The sequence below is a fragment of the Atheta coriaria genome, unplaced genomic scaffold, assembly GCF_025399875.1.
Source record: "Atheta coriaria isolate IRGN ID8LTWV9N9 unplaced genomic scaffold, Caltech_Dcor_3.1 hic_scaffold_4_pilon, whole genome shotgun sequence".
NCBI lineage: Eukaryota > Metazoa > Arthropoda > Insecta > Coleoptera > Staphylinidae > Dalotia > Dalotia coriaria.
The window spans coordinates 10,183,105-10,200,568 of NW_027045446.1; the positions used below are offsets into that span (position 1 = coordinate 10,183,105).

A 17,464-nucleotide genomic window follows, 5' to 3' on the forward strand; every position below is an offset into this window, starting at 1 on the left:
AATTTTGAAACAAATTGAAATAATTTACATAGTAGATTTGGCGGGAACTATCTATGTCTACTTTCTGCGTTCCTAATACTACAGACTGATGAGCAGCAACATTTCAGCAAATTTCTCGACAAATTTTGTCGAGAAATCCATTGAAATCGGTCACAAAATTCTTTTGAATATTAGGATCGCAGAAAGTGCAGTAGGTTGAATCTCCAGCAATCTTGAATAGCGGCGTAGTTTAGTTACTCGTGGATAGATGACACTAGTGATACCGTTTTTAAATTAATATTGATACAATATAAAATTGATTTTGAACTATTTCTCATATCTAGCAGTGGCATTTCCATTAAAGTTTAAGGGATTTATGGATTAATTAAAGGAGTAACGATGTTGTGAGCTATGTTCTCCGTTGGGGACAAATAACACAATAAAAATTTATAGTTAAAAATATAAAACAACAATTTTATTCAAACATGTAGAGTCACAAACTCAATTTCTTAATATATACAGCATTTTTAACAATAGAAGCATGAAAACAGGATAATATTACACAATTATATAATGCTCTTTATATAACTTTTAACAAAATAAACAAAAATTAAATCAATAACAGCTTCGAAACACCGGCAATCCAATCTTCAATTTCTCGGACTATATAAATCAGAATGAATAACAAAACAGTAACATATCAAATATTATAAATTGCAAAAATATAACATACGTTCTGGGTATTTTAGTCTAATTGACACATCCATCTTCAATAATCAAAACTTCATCCTCAAAACGCACTCTACCTGTAGCACGGAACCTCTCCAGTTGGTCCCTATTGATAAACTAGGCCATCTCAGGATTGCCAATGCTTCATCCAACAACTGGAAAATATTTATGTAAATGAAATATAGATATACATAAATTAAATTAATTATTCTCACAGGATCCATAAAGACTCCCCTTTAGAGCAACGCACGAAGATTGCGGTAGGAATGGACTCCCATTCAAGGCACCGTAGAAGGGTAGCGATAACGTTTATGTAAATGTTAATGCAGAACTCATCGGACTCCATGGTACAGCGAATACTGTAAAAAAACGTAAGTTAAAACAACTTGCATAAGTATGTATAAATATAATATATAAGTATTAGTATATATAAATCTCGCAATAAATTTCAATACAGAGAGATACAGAATTAAATTCTCATCTCGGAAAATAATTCCAAACTTATTGTGACACCGCGCTCGTGAGTTATATCTGTAAAACTACAATTCCAAGCGCAACGAGTAGCAGTGCGTATACACACAACTTTCAATACAACTCGCAATACGGAATTTTCTCGAAATAAATTTCAATACAGTGTGATTCAGAATTAAATTCCGCATCTGGGAAAATTATTCCAAACTTATTCCAGCATCGTGTTCCCGTGTTAAAAAAAAAGTGCTAAAACGTGACACTTTTTAAATTTTTGCCTATTTTATTCAATCGCAAATATCTCGTAAGCGTCTTAATGTACGGACCAATCTCTATCAGATACAGTAGTTAAAAGGGAAATCTGAGAGATGAAATTTTCATTCTTAAGAAAAAATTGCCAAGGGGGGGTGCTTAATACTTTTTTTCGACGATTTTTGAAAATTCATATCTCTTAAACTAAAAGCCACAGCAACCAACAAATTGCTGATTATGATAGATTGGAAAACTCTGTATCAGATAAAACTATAAAATAATTATATTTCCTACAGTAAAAAGTCAAAAAACGCCACTAAAAGTGCTAAAAGTGACACTTTTTCAATTTTTGCCTATTTTATTCAATCGCAAATATCTCGTAAACTAAAAGAGATAATTAAGATCTGATCGCAGCGTCTTAATGTACGGACCAATCTCTATCAGATACAGTAGTTAAAAGGGAAATCTGAGAAATGAAATTTTCATTCTTAAGAAAAATTGCCAAGGGGGTGCTTGATACTTTTTTTCGACGATTTTTGAAAATTCATATCTCTTAAACTAAAAGCCACAGCAACCAACAAATTGCTGATTATGATAGATTGGAAAATTCTGTATCAGATAAAAATATAAAATAATTATATTTCCTACAGTAAAAAGTCAAAAAACGCCACTAAAAGTGCTAAAAAGTGACATTTTTCAATTTTTGCCCATTTTATTCAAACGCGAATATCTCGTAAACTAAAAGAGATAATTAAGATCTGATCGCAGCGTCTTAATGTACGGACCAATCTCTATCAGATACAATAGTTAAAAGGAAATCTGAGAGATGAAATTTTTATTCTTAAGAAAAATTGCCAAGGGGGTGCTTGATACTTTTTTTCGACGATTTTTGAAAATTCATATCTCTTAAACTAAAAGCCACAGCAACCAACAAATTGCTGATTATGATAGATTGAAAAATTCTGTATCAGATAAAAATATAAAATAATTATATTTCCTACAGTAAAAGGTCAAAAAACGCCACTAAAAGTGCTAAAAAGTGACATTTTTCAATTTTTGCCCATTTTATTCAAACGCGAATATCTCGTAAACTAAAAGAGATAATTAAGATCTGATCGCAGCGTCTTAATGTACGGACCAATCTCTATCAAATACAATAGTTAAAAGGAAATCTGAGAGATGAAATTTTCATTCTTAAGAAAAAATTGCCAAGGGGGGGTGCTTGATACTTTTTTTCGACGATTTTTGAAAATTCATATCTCTTAAACTAAAAGCCACAGCAACCAACAAATTGCTGATTATGATAGATTGAAAAATTCTGTATCAGATAAAAATATAAAATAATTATATTTCCTACAGTAAAAGGTCAAAAAACGCCACTAAAAGTGCTAAAAAGTGACATTTTTCAATTTTTGCCCATTTTATTCAAACGCGAATATCTCGTAAACTAAAAGAGATAATTAAGATCTGATCGCAGCGTCTTAATGTACGGACCAATCTCTATCAGATACAATAGTTAAAAGGGAAATCTGAGAGATGAAATTTTCATTCTTAAGAAAAATTGCCAAGGGGGGGTGCTTGATACTTTTTTTCGACGATTTTTGAAAATTCATATCTCTTAAACTAAAAGCCACAGCAACCAACAAATTGCTGATTATGATAGATTGAAAAATTCTGTATCAGATAAAAATATAAAATAATTATATTTCCTACAGTAAAAGGTCGAAAAACGCGACTAAAAGTGCTAAAAAGTGACATTTTTCAATTTTTGCCCATTTTATTCAAACGCGAATATCTCGTAAACTAAAAGAGATAATTAAGATCTGATCGCAGCGTCTTAATGTACGGACCAATCTCTATCAGATACAATAGTTAAAAGGAAATCTGAGAGATGAAATTTTCATTCTTAAGAAAAATTGCCAAGGGGGTGCTTGATACTTTTTTCGACGATTTTTGAAAATTCATATCTCTTAAACTAAAAGCCACAGCAACCAACAAATTGCTGATTATGATAGATTGAAAATTCTGTATCAGATAAAAATATAAAATAATTATATTTCCTACAGTAAAAGGTCAAAAACGCGACTAAAAGTGCTAAAAGTGACATTTTTCAATTTTGCCCATTTTATTCAAACGCGAATATCTCGTAAACTAAAAGAGATAATTAAGATCTGATCGCAGCGTCTTAATGTACGGACCAATCTCTATCAGATACAATAGTTAAAAGGGAAATCTGAGAGATGAAATTTTCATTCTTAAGAAAAATTGCCAAGGGGGTGCTTGATACTTTTTTTCGACGATTTTTGAAAATTCATATCTCTTAAACTAAAAGCCACAGCAACCAACAAATTGCTGATTATGATAGATTGAAAAATTCTGTATCAGATAAAAATATAAAATAATTATATTTCCTACAGTAAAAGGTCAAAAAACGCCACTAAAAGTGCTAAAAAGTGACATTTTTCAATTTTTGCCCATTTTATTCAAACGCGAATATCTCGTAAACTAAAAGAGATAATTAAGATCTGATCGCAGCGTCTTAATGTACGGACCAATCTCTATCAGATACAATAGTTAAAAGGGAAATCTGAGAGATGAAATTTTCATTCTTAAGAAAAATTGCCAAGGGGGTGCTTGATACTTTTTTTCGACGATTTTTGAAAATTCATATCTCTTAAACTAAAAGCCACAGCAACCAACAAATTGCTGATTATGATAGATTGAAAAATTCTGTATCAGATAAAAATATAAAATAATTATATTTCCTACAGTAAAAGGTCAAAAACGCGACTAAAAGTGCTAAAAGTGACATTTTCAATTTTTGCCCATTTTATTCAAACGCGAATATCTCGTAAACTAAAAGAGATAATTAAGATCTGATCGCAGCGTCTTAATGTACGGACCAATCTCTATCAGATACAATAGTTAAAAGGAAATCTGAGAGATGAAATTTTCATTCTTAAGAAAAAATTGCCAAGGGGGGGTGCTTGATACTTTTTTTCGACGATTTTTGAAAATTCATATCTCTTAAACTAAAAGCCACAGCAACCAACAAATTGCTGATTATGATAGATTGAAAAATTCTGTATCAGATAAAAATATAAAATAATTATATTTCCTACAGTAAAAGGTCAAAAACGCGACTAAAAGTGCTAAAAGTGACATTTTCAATTTTTGTCCATTTTATTCAAACGCGAATATCTCGTAAACTAAAAGAGATAATTAAGATCTGATCGCAGCGTCTTAATGTACGGACCAATCTCTATCAGATACAATAGTTAAAGGGAAATCTGAGAGATGAAATTTTCATTCTTAAGAAAAAATTGCCAAGGGGGGGTGCTTGATACTTTTTTTCGACGATTTTTGAAAATTCATATCTCTTAAACTAAAAGCCACAGCAACCAACAAATTGCTGATTATGATAGATTGAAAATTCTGTATCAGATAAAAATATAAAATAATTATATTTCCTACAGTAAAAGGTCGAAAAACGCGACTAAAAGTGCTAAAAAGTGACATTTTTCAATTTTTGCCCATTTTATTCAAACGCGAATATCTCGTAAACTAAAAGAGATAATTAAGATCTGATCGCAGCGTCTTAATGTACGGACCAATCTCTATCAGATACAATAGTTAAAAGGGAAATCTGAGAGATGAAATTTTCATTCTTAAGAAAAAATTGCCAAGGGGGGGTGCTTGATACTTTTTTTCGACGATTTTTGAAAATTCATATCTCTTAAACTAAAAGCCACAGCAACCAACAAATTGCTGATTATGATAGATTGAAAAATTCTGTATCAGATAAAAATATAAAATAATTATATTTCCTACAGTAAAAGGTCAAAAAACGCCACTAAAAGTGCTAAAAAGTGACATTTTTCAATTTTTGCCCATTTTATTCAAACGCGAATATCTCGTAAACTAAAAGAGATAATTAAGATCTGATCGCAGCGTCTTAATGTACGGACCAATCTCTATCAGATACAATAGTTAAAAGGAAATCTGAGAGATGAAATTTTCATTCTTAAGAAAAAATTGCCAAGGGGGGGTGCTTGATACTTTTTTTCGACGATTTTTGAAAATTCATATCTCTTAAACTAAAAGCCACAGCAACCAACAAATTGCTGATTATGATAGATTGAAAAATTCTGTATCAGATAAAAATATAAAATAATTATATTTCCTACAGTAAAAGGTCAAAAAACGCCACTAAAAGTGCTAAAAAGTGACATTTTTCAATTTTTGCCCATTTTATTCAAACGCGAATATCTCGTAAACTAAAAGAGATAATTAAGATCTGATCGCAGCGTCTTAATGTACGGACCAATCTCTATCAGATACAATAGTTAAAAGGGAAATCTGAGAGATGAAATTTTCATTCTTAAGAAAAAATTGCCAAGGGGGGGTGCTTGATACTTTTTTTCGACGATTTTTGAAAATTCATATCTCTTAAACTAAAAGCCACAGCAACCAACAAATTGCTGATTATGATAGATTGGAAAATTCTGTATCAGATAAAAATATAAAATAATTATATTTCCTACAGTAAAAAGTCAAAAAACGCCACTAAAAGTGCTAAAAAGTGACATTTTTCAATTTTTGCCCATTTTATTCAAACGCGAATATCTCGTAAACTAAAAGAGATAATTAAGATCTGATCGCAGCGTCTTAATGTACGGACCAATCTCTATCAGATACAATAGTTAAAAGGAAATCTGAGAGATGAAATTTTCATTCTTAAGAAAAATTGCCAAGGGGTGCTTGATACTTTTTTCGACGATTTTTGAAAATTCATATCTCTTAAACTAAAAGCCACAGCAACCAACAAATTGCTGATTATGATAGATTGAAAATTCTGTATCAGATAAAAATATAAAATAATTATATTTCCTACAGTAAAAGGTCAAAAACGCCACTAAAAGTGCTAAAAAGTGACATTTTTCAATTTTTGCCCATTTTATTCAAACGCGAATATCTCGTAAACTAAAAGAGATAATTAAGATCTGATCGCAGCGTCTTAATGTACGGACCAATCTCTATCAGATACAATAGTTAAAGGGAAATCTGAGAGATGAAATTTTCATTCTTAAGAAAAAATTGCCAAGGGGGTGCTTGATACTTTTTTCGACGATTTTTGAAAATTCATATCTCTTAAACTAAAAGCCACAGCAACCAACAAATTGCTGATTATGATAGATTGAAAATTCTGTATCAGATAAAAATATAAAATAATTATATTTCCTACAGTAAAAGGTCAAAAAACGCCACTAAAAGTGCTAAAAAGTGACATTTTTCAATTTTTGCCCATTTTATTCAAACGCGAATATCTCGTAAACTAAAAGAGATAATTAAGATCTGATCGCAGCGTCTTAATGTACGGACCAATCTCTATCAGATACAATAGTTAAAAGGAAATCTGAGAGATGAAATTTTCATTCTTAAGAAAAAATTGCCAAGGGGGGGTGCTTGATACTTTTTTTCGACGATTTTTGAAAATTCATATCTCTTAAACTAAAAGCCACAGCAACCAACAAATTGCTGATTATGATAGATTGAAAAATTCTGTATCAGATAAAAATATAAAATAATTATATTTCCTACAGTAAAAGGTCAAAAAACGCCACTAAAAGTGCTAAAAAGTGACATTTTTCAATTTTTGCCCATTTTATTCAAACGCGAATATCTCGTAAACTAAAAGAGATAATTAAGATCTGATCGCAGCGTCTTAATGTACGGACCAATCTCTATCAGATACAATAGTTAAAAGGGAAATCTGAGAGATGAAATTTTCATTCTTAAGAAAAATTGCCAAGGGGGTGCTTGATACTTTTTTCGACGATTTTGAAAATTCATATCTCTTAAACTAAAAGCCACAGCAACCAACAAATTGCTGATTATGATAGATTGAAAAATTCTGTATCAGATAAAAATATAAAATAATTATATTTCCTACAGTAAAAGGTCAAAAAACGCCACTAAAAGTGCTAAAAAGTGACATTTTTCAATTTTTGCCCATTTTATTCAAACGCGAATATCTCGTAAACTAAAAGAGATAATTAAGATCTGATCGCAGCGTCTTAATGTACGGACCAATCTCTATCAGATACAATAGTTAAAAGGAAATCTGAGAGATGAAATTTTCATTCTTAAGAAAAAATTGCCAAGGGGGTGCTTGATACTTTTTTCGACGATTTTGAAAATTCATATCTCTTAAACTAAAAGCCACAGCAACCAACAAATTGCTGATTATGATAGATTGAAAAATTCTGTATCAGATAAAAATATAAAATAATTATATTTCCTACAGTAAAAGGTCAAAAAACGCCACTAAAAGTGCTAAAAAGTGACATTTTTCAATTTTTGCCCATTTTATTCAAACGCGAATATCTCGTAAACTAAAAGAGATAATTAAGATCTGATCGCAGCGTCTTAATGTACGGACCAATCTCTATCAGATACAATAGTTAAAAGGAAATCTGAGAGATGAAATTTTCATTCTTAAGAAAAAATTGCCAAGGGGTGCTTGATACTTTTTTTCGACGATTTTTGAAAATTCATATCTCTTAAACTAAAAGCCACAGCAACCAACAAATTGCTGATTATGATAGATTGAAAAATTCTGTATCAGATAAAAATATAAAATAATTATATTTCCTACAGTAAAAGGTCAAAAAACGCCACTAAAAGTGCTAAAAAGTGACATTTTTCAATTTTTGCCCATTTTATTCAAACGCGAATATCTCGTAAACTAAAAGAGATAATTAAGATCTGATCGCAGCGTCTTAATGTACGGACCAATCTCTATCAGATACAATAGTTAAAAGGGAAATCTGAGAGATGAAATTTTCATTCTTAAGAAAAAATTGCCAAGGGGGTGCTTGATACTTTTTTTCGACGATTTTCAAAATTCATATCTCTTAAACTAAAAGCCACAGCAACCAACAAATTGCTGATTATGATAGATTGAAAAATTCTGTATCAGATAAAAATATAAAATAATTATATTTCCTACAGTAAAAGGTCAAAAAACGCCACTAAAAGTGCTAAAAAGTGACATTTTTCAATTTTTGCCCATTTTATTCAAACGCGAATATCTCGTAAACTAAAAGAGATAATTAAGATCTGATCGCAGCGTCTTAATGTACGGACCAATCTCTATCAGATACAATAGTTAAAAGGGAAATCTGAGAGATGAAATTTTCATTCTTAAGAAAAAATTGCCAAGGGGGGGTGCTTGATACTTTTTTTCGACGATTTTTGAAAATTCATATCTCTTAAACTAAAAGCCACAGCAACCAACAAATTGCTGATTATGATAGATTGAAAAATTCTGTATCAGATAAAAATATAAAATAATTATATTTCCTACAGTAAAAGGTCAAAAAACGCCACTAAAAGTGCTAAAAAGTGACATTTTTCAATTTTTGCCCATTTTATTCAAACGCGAATATCTCGTAAACTAAAAGAGATAATTAAGATCTGATCGCAGCGTCTTAATGTACGGACCAATCTCTATCAGATACAATAGTTAAAAGGGAAATCTGAGAGATGAAATTTTCATTCTTAAGAAAAAATTGCCAAGGGGGGGTGCTTGATACTTTTTTTCGACGATTTTTGAAAATTCATATCTCTTAAACTAAAAGCCACAGCAACCAACAAATTGCTGATTATGATAGATTGAAAAATTCTGTATCAGATAAAAATATAAAATAATTATATTTCCTACAGTAAAAGGTCAAAAAACGCCACTAAAAGTGCTAAAAAGTGACATTTTTCAATTTTTGCCCATTTTATTCAAACGCGAATATCTCGTAAACTAAAAGAGATAATTAAGATCTGATCGCAGCGTCTTAATGTACGGACCAATCTCTATCAGATACAATAGTTAAAAGGAAATCTGAGAGATGAAATTTTCATTCTTAAGAAAAAATTGCCAAGGGGGGGTGCTTGATACTTTTTTTCGACGATTTTTGAAAATTCATATCTCTTAAACTAAAAGCCACAGCAACCAACAAATTGCTGATTATGATAGATTGAAAAATTCTGTATCAGATAAAAATATAAAATAATTATATTTCCTACAGTAAAAGGTCAAAAAACGCCACTAAAAGTGCTAAAAAGTGACATTTTTCAATTTTTGCCCATTTTATTCAAACGCGAATATCTCGTAAACTAAAAGAGATAATTAAGATCTGATCGCAGCGTCTTAATGTACGGACCAATCTCTATCAGATACAATAGTTAAAAGGGAAATCTGAGAGATGAAATTTTCATTCTTAAGAAAAATTGCCAAGGGGGTGCTTGATACTTTTTTTCGACGATTTTTGAAAATTCATATCTCTTAAACTAAAAGCCACAGCAACCAACAAATTGCTGATTATGATAGATTGAAAAATTCTGTATCAGATAAAAATATAAAATAATTATATTTCCTACAGTAAAAGGTCAAAAAACGCCACTAAAAGTGCTAAAAAGTGACATTTTTCAATTTTTGCCCATTTTATTCAAACGCGAATATCTCGTAAACTAAAAGAGATAATTAAGATCTGATCGCAGCGTCTTAATGTACGGACCAATCTCTATCAGATACAATAGTTAAAAGGAAATCTGAGAGATGAAATTTTCATTCTTAAGAAAAAATTGCCAAGGGGGGGTGCTTGATACTTTTTTTCGACGATTTTTGAAAATTCATATCTCTTAAACTAAAAGCCACAGCAACCAACAAATTGCTGATTATGATAGATTGAAAAATTCTGTATCAGATAAAAATATAAAATAATTATATTTCCTACAGTAAAAGGTCAAAAAACGCCACTAAAAGTGCTAAAAAGTGACATTTTTCAATTTTTGCCCATTTTATTCAAACGCGAATATCTCGTAAACTAAAAGAGATAATTAAGATCTGATCGCAGCGTCTTAATGTACGGACCAATCTCTATCAGATACAATAGTTAAAGGGAAATCTGAGAGATGAAATTTTCATTCTTAAGAAAAAATTGCCAAGGGGGGGTGCTTGATACTTTTTTTCGACGATTTTTGAAAATTCATATCTCTTAAACTAAAAGCCACAGCAACCAACAAATTGCTGATTATGATAGATTGAAAAATTCTGTATCAGATAAAAATATAAAATAATTATATTTCCTACAGTAAAAGGTCAAAAAACGCCACTAAAAGTGCTAAAAAGTGACATTTTTCAATTTTTGCCCATTTTATTCAAACGCGAATATCTCGTAAACTAAAAGAGATAATTAAGATCTGATCGCAGCGTCTTAATGTACGGACCAATCTCTATCAGATACAATAGTTAAAAGGAAATCTGAGAGATGAAATTTTCATTCTTAAGAAAAATTGCCAAGGGGGTGCTTGATACTTTTTTTCGACGATTTTTGAAAATTCATATCTCTTAAACTAAAAGCCACAGCAACCAACAAATTGCTGATTATGATAGATTGAAAATTCTGTATCAGATAAAAATATAAAATAATTATATTTCCTACAGTAAAAGGTCAAAAAACGCCACTAAAAGTGCTAAAAAGTGACATTTTTCAATTTTTGCCCATTTTATTCAAACGCGAATATCTCGTAAACTAAAAGAGATAATTAAGATCTGATCGCAGCGTCTTAATGTACGGACCAATCTCTATCAGATACAATAGTTAAAAGGGAAATCTGAGAGATGAAATTTTCATTCTTAAGAAAAAATTGCCAAGGGGGGGTGCTTGATACTTTTTTTCGACGATTTTTGAAAATTCATATCTCTTAAACTAAAAGCCACAGCAACCAACAAATTGCTGATTATGATAGATTGAAAAATTCTGTATCAGATAAAAATATAAAATAATTATATTTCCTACAGTAAAAGGTCAAAAAACGCCACTAAAAGTGCTAAAAAGTGACATTTTTCAATTTTTGCCCATTTTATTCAAACGCGAATATCTCGTAAACTAAAAGAGATAATTAAGATCTGATCGCAGCGTCTTAATGTACGGACCAATCTCTATCAGATACAATAGTTAAAAGGGAAATCTGAGAGATGAAATTTTCATTCTTAAGAAAAAATTGCCAAGGGGGGGTGCTTGATACTTTTTTTCGACGATTTTTGAAAATTCATATCTCTTAAACTAAAAGCCACAGCAACCAACAAATTGCTGATTATGATAGATTGAAAAATTCTGTATCAGATAAAAATATAAAATAATTATATTTCCTACAGTAAAAGGTCAAAAAACGCCACTAAAAGTGCTAAAAAGTGACATTTTTCAATTTTTGCCCATTTTATTCAAACGCGAATATCTCGTAAACTAAAAGAGATAATTAAGATCTGATCGCAGCGTCTTAATGTACGGACCAATCTCTATCAGATACAATAGTTAAAAGGGAAATCTGAGAGATGAAATTTTCATTCTTAAGAAAAAATTGCCAAGGGGGGGTGCTTGATACTTTTTTTCGACGATTTTTGAAAATTCATATCTCTTAAACTAAAAGCCACAGCAACCAACAAATTGCTGATTATGATAGATTGAAAAATTCTGTATCAGATAAAAATATAAAATAATTATATTTCCTACAGTAAAAGGTCAAAAAACGCCACTAAAAGTGCTAAAAAGTGACATTTTTCAATTTTTGCCCATTTTATTCAAACGCGAATATCTCGTAAACTAAAAGAGATAATTAAGATCTGATCGCAGCGTCTTAATGTACGGACCAATCTCTATCAGATACAATAGTTAAAAGGAAATCTGAGAGATGAAATTTTCATTCTTAAGAAAAAATTGCCAAGGGGGGGTGCTTGATACTTTTTTTCGACGATTTTTGAAAATTCATATCTCTTAAACTAAAAGCCACAGCAACCAACAAATTGCTGATTATGATAGATTGAAAAATTCTGTATCAGATAAAAATATAAAATAATTATATTTCCTACAGTAAAAGGTCAAAAAACGCCACTAAAAGTGCTAAAAAGTGACATTTTTCAATTTTTGCCCATTTTATTCAAACGCGAATATCTCGTAAACTAAAAGAGATAATTAAGATCTGATCGCAGCGTCTTAATGTACGGACCAATCTCTATCAGATACAATAGTTAAAAGGGAAATCTGAGAGATGAAATTTTCATTCTTAAGAAAAAATTGCCAAGGGGGGGTGCTTGATACTTTTTTTCGACGATTTTTGAAAATTCATATCTCTTAAACTAAAAGCCACAGCAACCAACAAATTGCTGATTATGATAGATTGAAAAATTCTGTATCAGATAAAAATATAAAATAATTATATTTCCTACAGTAAAAGGTCAAAAAACGCCACTAAAAGTGCTAAAAAGTGACATTTTTCAATTTTTGCCCATTTTATTCAAACGCGAATATCTCGTAAACTAAAAGAGATAATTAAGATCTGATCGCAGCGTCTTAATGTACGGACCAATCTCTATCAGATACAATAGTTAAAAGGAAATCTGAGAGATGAAATTTTCATTCTTAAGAAAAAATTGCCAAGGGGGGGTGCTTGATACTTTTTTTCGACGATTTTTGAAAATTCATATCTCTTAAACTAAAAGCCACAGCAACCAACAAATTGCTGATTATGATAGATTGAAAAATTCTGTATCAGATAAAAATATAAAATAATTATATTTCCTACAGTAAAAGGTCAAAAAACGCCACTAAAAGTGCTAAAAAGTGACATTTTTCAATTTTTGCCCATTTTATTCAAACGCGAATATCTCGTAAACTAAAAGAGATAATTAAGATCTGATCGCAGCGTCTTAATGTACGGACCAATCTCTATCAGATACAATAGTTAAAAGGGAAATCTGAGAGATGAAATTTTCATTCTTAAGAAAAATTGCCAAGGGGGTGCTTGATACTTTTTTTCGACGATTTTTGAAAATTCATATCTCTTAAACTAAAAGCCACAGCAACCAACAAATTGCTGATTATGATAGATTGAAAAATTCTGTATCAGATAAAAATATAAAATAATTATATTTCCTACAGTAAAAGGTCAAAAAACGCCACTAAAAGTGCTAAAAAGTGACATTTTTCAATTTTTGCCCATTTTATTCAAACGCGAATATCTCGTAAACTAAAAGAGATAATTAAGATCTGATCGCAGCGTCTTAATGTACGGACCAATCTCTATCAGATACAATAGTTAAAAGGAAATCTGAGAGATGAAATTTTCATTCTTAAGAAAAAATTGCCAAGGGGGTGCTTGATACTTTTTTTCGACGATTTTTGAAAATTCATATCTCTTAAACTAAAAGCCACAGCAACCAACAAATTGCTGATTATGATAGATTGAAAATTCTGTATCAGATAAAAATATAAAATAATTATATTTCCTACAGTAAAAGGTCAAAAAACGCCACTAAAAGTGCTAAAAAGTGACATTTTTCAATTTTTGCCCATTTTATTCAAACGCGAATATCTCGTAAACTAAAAGAGATAATTAAGATCTGATCGCAGCGTCTTAATGTACGGACCAATCTCTATCAGATACAATAGTTAAAAGGGAAATCTGAGAGATGAAATTTTCATTCTTAAGAAAAAATTGCCAAGGGGGGGTGCTTGATACTTTTTTTCGACGATTTTTGAAAATTCATATCTCTTAAACTAAAAGCCACAGCAACCAACAAATTGCTGATTATGATAGATTGAAAAATTCTGTATCAGATAAAAATATAAAATAATTATATTTCCTACAGTAAAAGGTCAAAAAACGCCACTAAAAGTGCTAAAAAGTGACATTTTTCAATTTTTGCCCATTTTATTCAAACGCGAATATCTCGTAAACTAAAAGAGATAATTAAGATCTGATCGCAGCGTCTTAATGTACGGACCAATCTCTATCAGATACAATAGTTAAAGGGAAATCTGAGAGATGAAATTTTCATTCTTAAGAAAAAATTGCCAAGGGGGGGTGCTTGATACTTTTTTTCGACGATTTTTGAAAATTCATATCTCTTAAACTAAAAGCCACAGCAACCAACAAATTGCTGATTATGATAGATTGAAAAATTCTGTATCAGATAAAAATATAAAATAATTATATTTCCTACAGTAAAAGGTCAAAAAACGCCACTAAAAGTGCTAAAAAGTGACATTTTTCAATTTTTGCCCATTTTATTCAAACGCGAATATCTCGTAAACTAAAAGAGATAATTAAGATCTGATCGCAGCGTCTTAATGTACGGACCAATCTCTATCAGATACAATAGTTAAAAGGAAATCTGAGAGATGAAATTTTCATTCTTAAGAAAAAATTGCCAAGGGGGTGCTTGATACTTTTTGAAATGGATTTTGAAAATTCATATCACTTAAACTAAAAGCCACAGCAACCAACAAATTGCTGATTATGATAGATTGAAAAATTCTGTATCAGATAAGAATATAAAATAATTATATTTCCTACAGTAAAAGGTCAAAACACGCCACTAAAAGTGTTAAAAGTGACATTTTTCAATTTTTGCCCATTTTATTCAAACGCGAATATCTCGTAAGCTAAAAGAGATAATTAAGATCTGATCGCAGCGTCTTAATGTACGGTCCAATCTCTATCAGATACAATAGTTAAAAGGGAAATCTGAGAGATGAAATTTTCATTCTTAAGAAAAATGGCAAAGGGGGTGCTTGATACTTTTTTCGACGATTTTTGAAAATTCATATCTCTTAAACTAAAAGCCACAGCAACCAACAAATTGCTGATTATGATAGATTGAAAAATTCTGTATCAGATAAAAATATAAAATAATTATATTTACTACAGTAAAAGGTCAAAAAACGCCACTAAAAGTGCTAAAAAGTGACATTTTTCAATTTTTGCCCATTTTATTCAAACGCGAATATCTCGTAAACTAAAAGAGATAATTAAGATCTGATCGAAGCGTCTTAATGTACGGACCAATCTCTATCAGATACAATAGTTAAAACGGAAATCTGAGAGATGAAATTTTCATTCTTAAGAAAAAATTGCCAAGGGGGGGTGCTTGATACTTTTTTTCGACGATTTTCAATAATTAATATCTCTTAAAGCTATAGCAACCAACGAATTGCTGATTATTAAAGATTAGAAAATTCTCTATCAGATAAAAACATACAATAATTAAAATATGTGGGGAAAAATGTCTAAAAACGTGGTTAAAAGTGCTAAAAAGTGACATTCTTAAATTTTTGCCCATTTTATTCAATCGCGAATATCTCGTAAACTAAAAGAGATAATTAAGATCGCATCGCAGCGTCTTAATCTACGAACTATTCTCTATAAGATACGGTAGTGAAAAGGTAAATCTGAGATATGAAATTTTAATGCATAAGAAAAAATTGCCAAGGGAGGTGCTTGATAACTTTTTTCTACTATTTTAGATAGTGAAAACAATGGTTTCTCGCAATATGATCCGGTATCCATATTACAGTAGGTGAAATATACACGCCTCCTCCTAATGCGCGGGCTATTGCAACATGCAGGTGAAAGGATTTAAATCATTTAATCGAATAATGTAATTTAATTATAAACTTACTAATGCAGCGCTCATCGGATTGCGATGGTACGGCAAGTTCTGTAATTAAAAGAAAACAACGTCGTGAAATCCTTTTATTTTACGATAATTATGGAGTTTCGCCATGTATGTGCCTAAACAATTCAATACATAAGTTAAAACAAAAACATTACATACAATGGAGAACAAACTTTCTGTGCTGAGTATCGCAATGGTCAGATAAAAGTTACTTGCTTGAGTATATGTTTCCAGTTGTTCTAGCCCGGTAATTACAACTGAGTTGTAACCAAATATAATGCAAATTTTGAGAATAGAAGTTCGATAAAACGATACGCGATGCGCGAAATACATCTGGATACGCCAGAGACCGGCATGGATTACTGGTTGTAATCCATCGATAGCGTTTACCGAAACTGCACATGCAACGATGCGACAGTTCGCGAATACCTGTTGCGCGAACCACGCAGGTAAAAGCAATAGATGCGCAAAGCCGGCGCGTCGATGCCCCACGACCTTGTGCACGGATTGCAATAGGCTCGACACTTGTGATCTAAACTAAACTCGAATATGCGTCATGCGGCGTGCGAATGCTACGACTTGGCAATCTCATGAGTTGCATTCCGCGCGGCGAATGCGATAAGAAGGCGTAAATTGTGTTCAAAACAAACACAATTCTCGTGCCGAATGCCCACGTTTGCTGATAAATATAGAAATAAACAATACAATTCTATTCAATGATTTTTAGTTCATGCTAGTGCCATCTCTGAATGAAATAGATAGTAGTAAAAATTAAAATCCGAATTATGTTATTCAGATTTCTTATGCCGAAAAATTGCCAGATTATACATCTATTATTTTAGTAATATTTTATTCGATAGAACAAAACATATTGAAGATTCCTAAATCGAAAAAGTATTTGCACATTTGGTCACATTGAGAGAACAACAACATCCGCAATAAAAAATTAAATTTTCATATTTAAGTTTTCACCAAAAAATGTAAATCACGTTTGGTTCAATTGTGAGGAAACTATAATTATAGAAATGATAATATTTACCATATTCTGCGATTGAGGAAAAATATTCGCTACCGCAAGAATTTATTAGTGATGTTCATAACGCACTCACTTTTTTGAATAGGTACACTAAATTCGGAAAATTTAGATTTACGACGATTATACACGGGATAAATTACTATTAAAATACCGAACACGGCTAAAACCACTAATTATCACTGGTTATCAACCAAATATAAAGCGATAAAGGACAATAAACGCACAAGCAATAACAAACATTACTATAGTCGCAAGTTAAAAAATAAATAGTCGACTGCTGACCGAATATAATGCAAATTTAGAATGCAGAAGATCGAACAAACAATGCGAGTCGCGAGAAATACGTCAGGATCAATCAGAGACCGACGCGAAACTGGCCACTATTCGCGGCTAGTGCAAGCCGTAGCCGAGCAGGCAACGACGCGATAGTTACTGATAAGAAAGCAAGAGGTGCGCAAAGCCGGCGCGTCGATGGCATACGACCT

General features: G+C 31.2%; 1 long non-coding RNA gene across 2 annotated transcripts; it reads right to left on the minus strand.

Annotated features, from left to right (window-relative positions):
- Window positions 1–425: 425 nt before the first annotated feature.
- On the minus strand, window positions 426–16,460 carry LOC135790433 (uncharacterized). Of its 2 annotated transcripts, none has more exons than XR_010547769.1 (5): window positions 16,160–16,460; window positions 15,947–15,985; window positions 924–1,067; window positions 713–863; window positions 426–642 (listed from the first exon to the last, which is right to left on the minus strand). It is a non-coding gene; the product is annotated as an uncharacterized lncRNA (long non-coding RNA). The 2 variants fall into 2 exon arrangements; XR_010547768.1 differs by having other exon boundaries at window positions 16,103–16,459.
- Window positions 16,461–17,464: the final 1,004 nt, after the last annotated feature.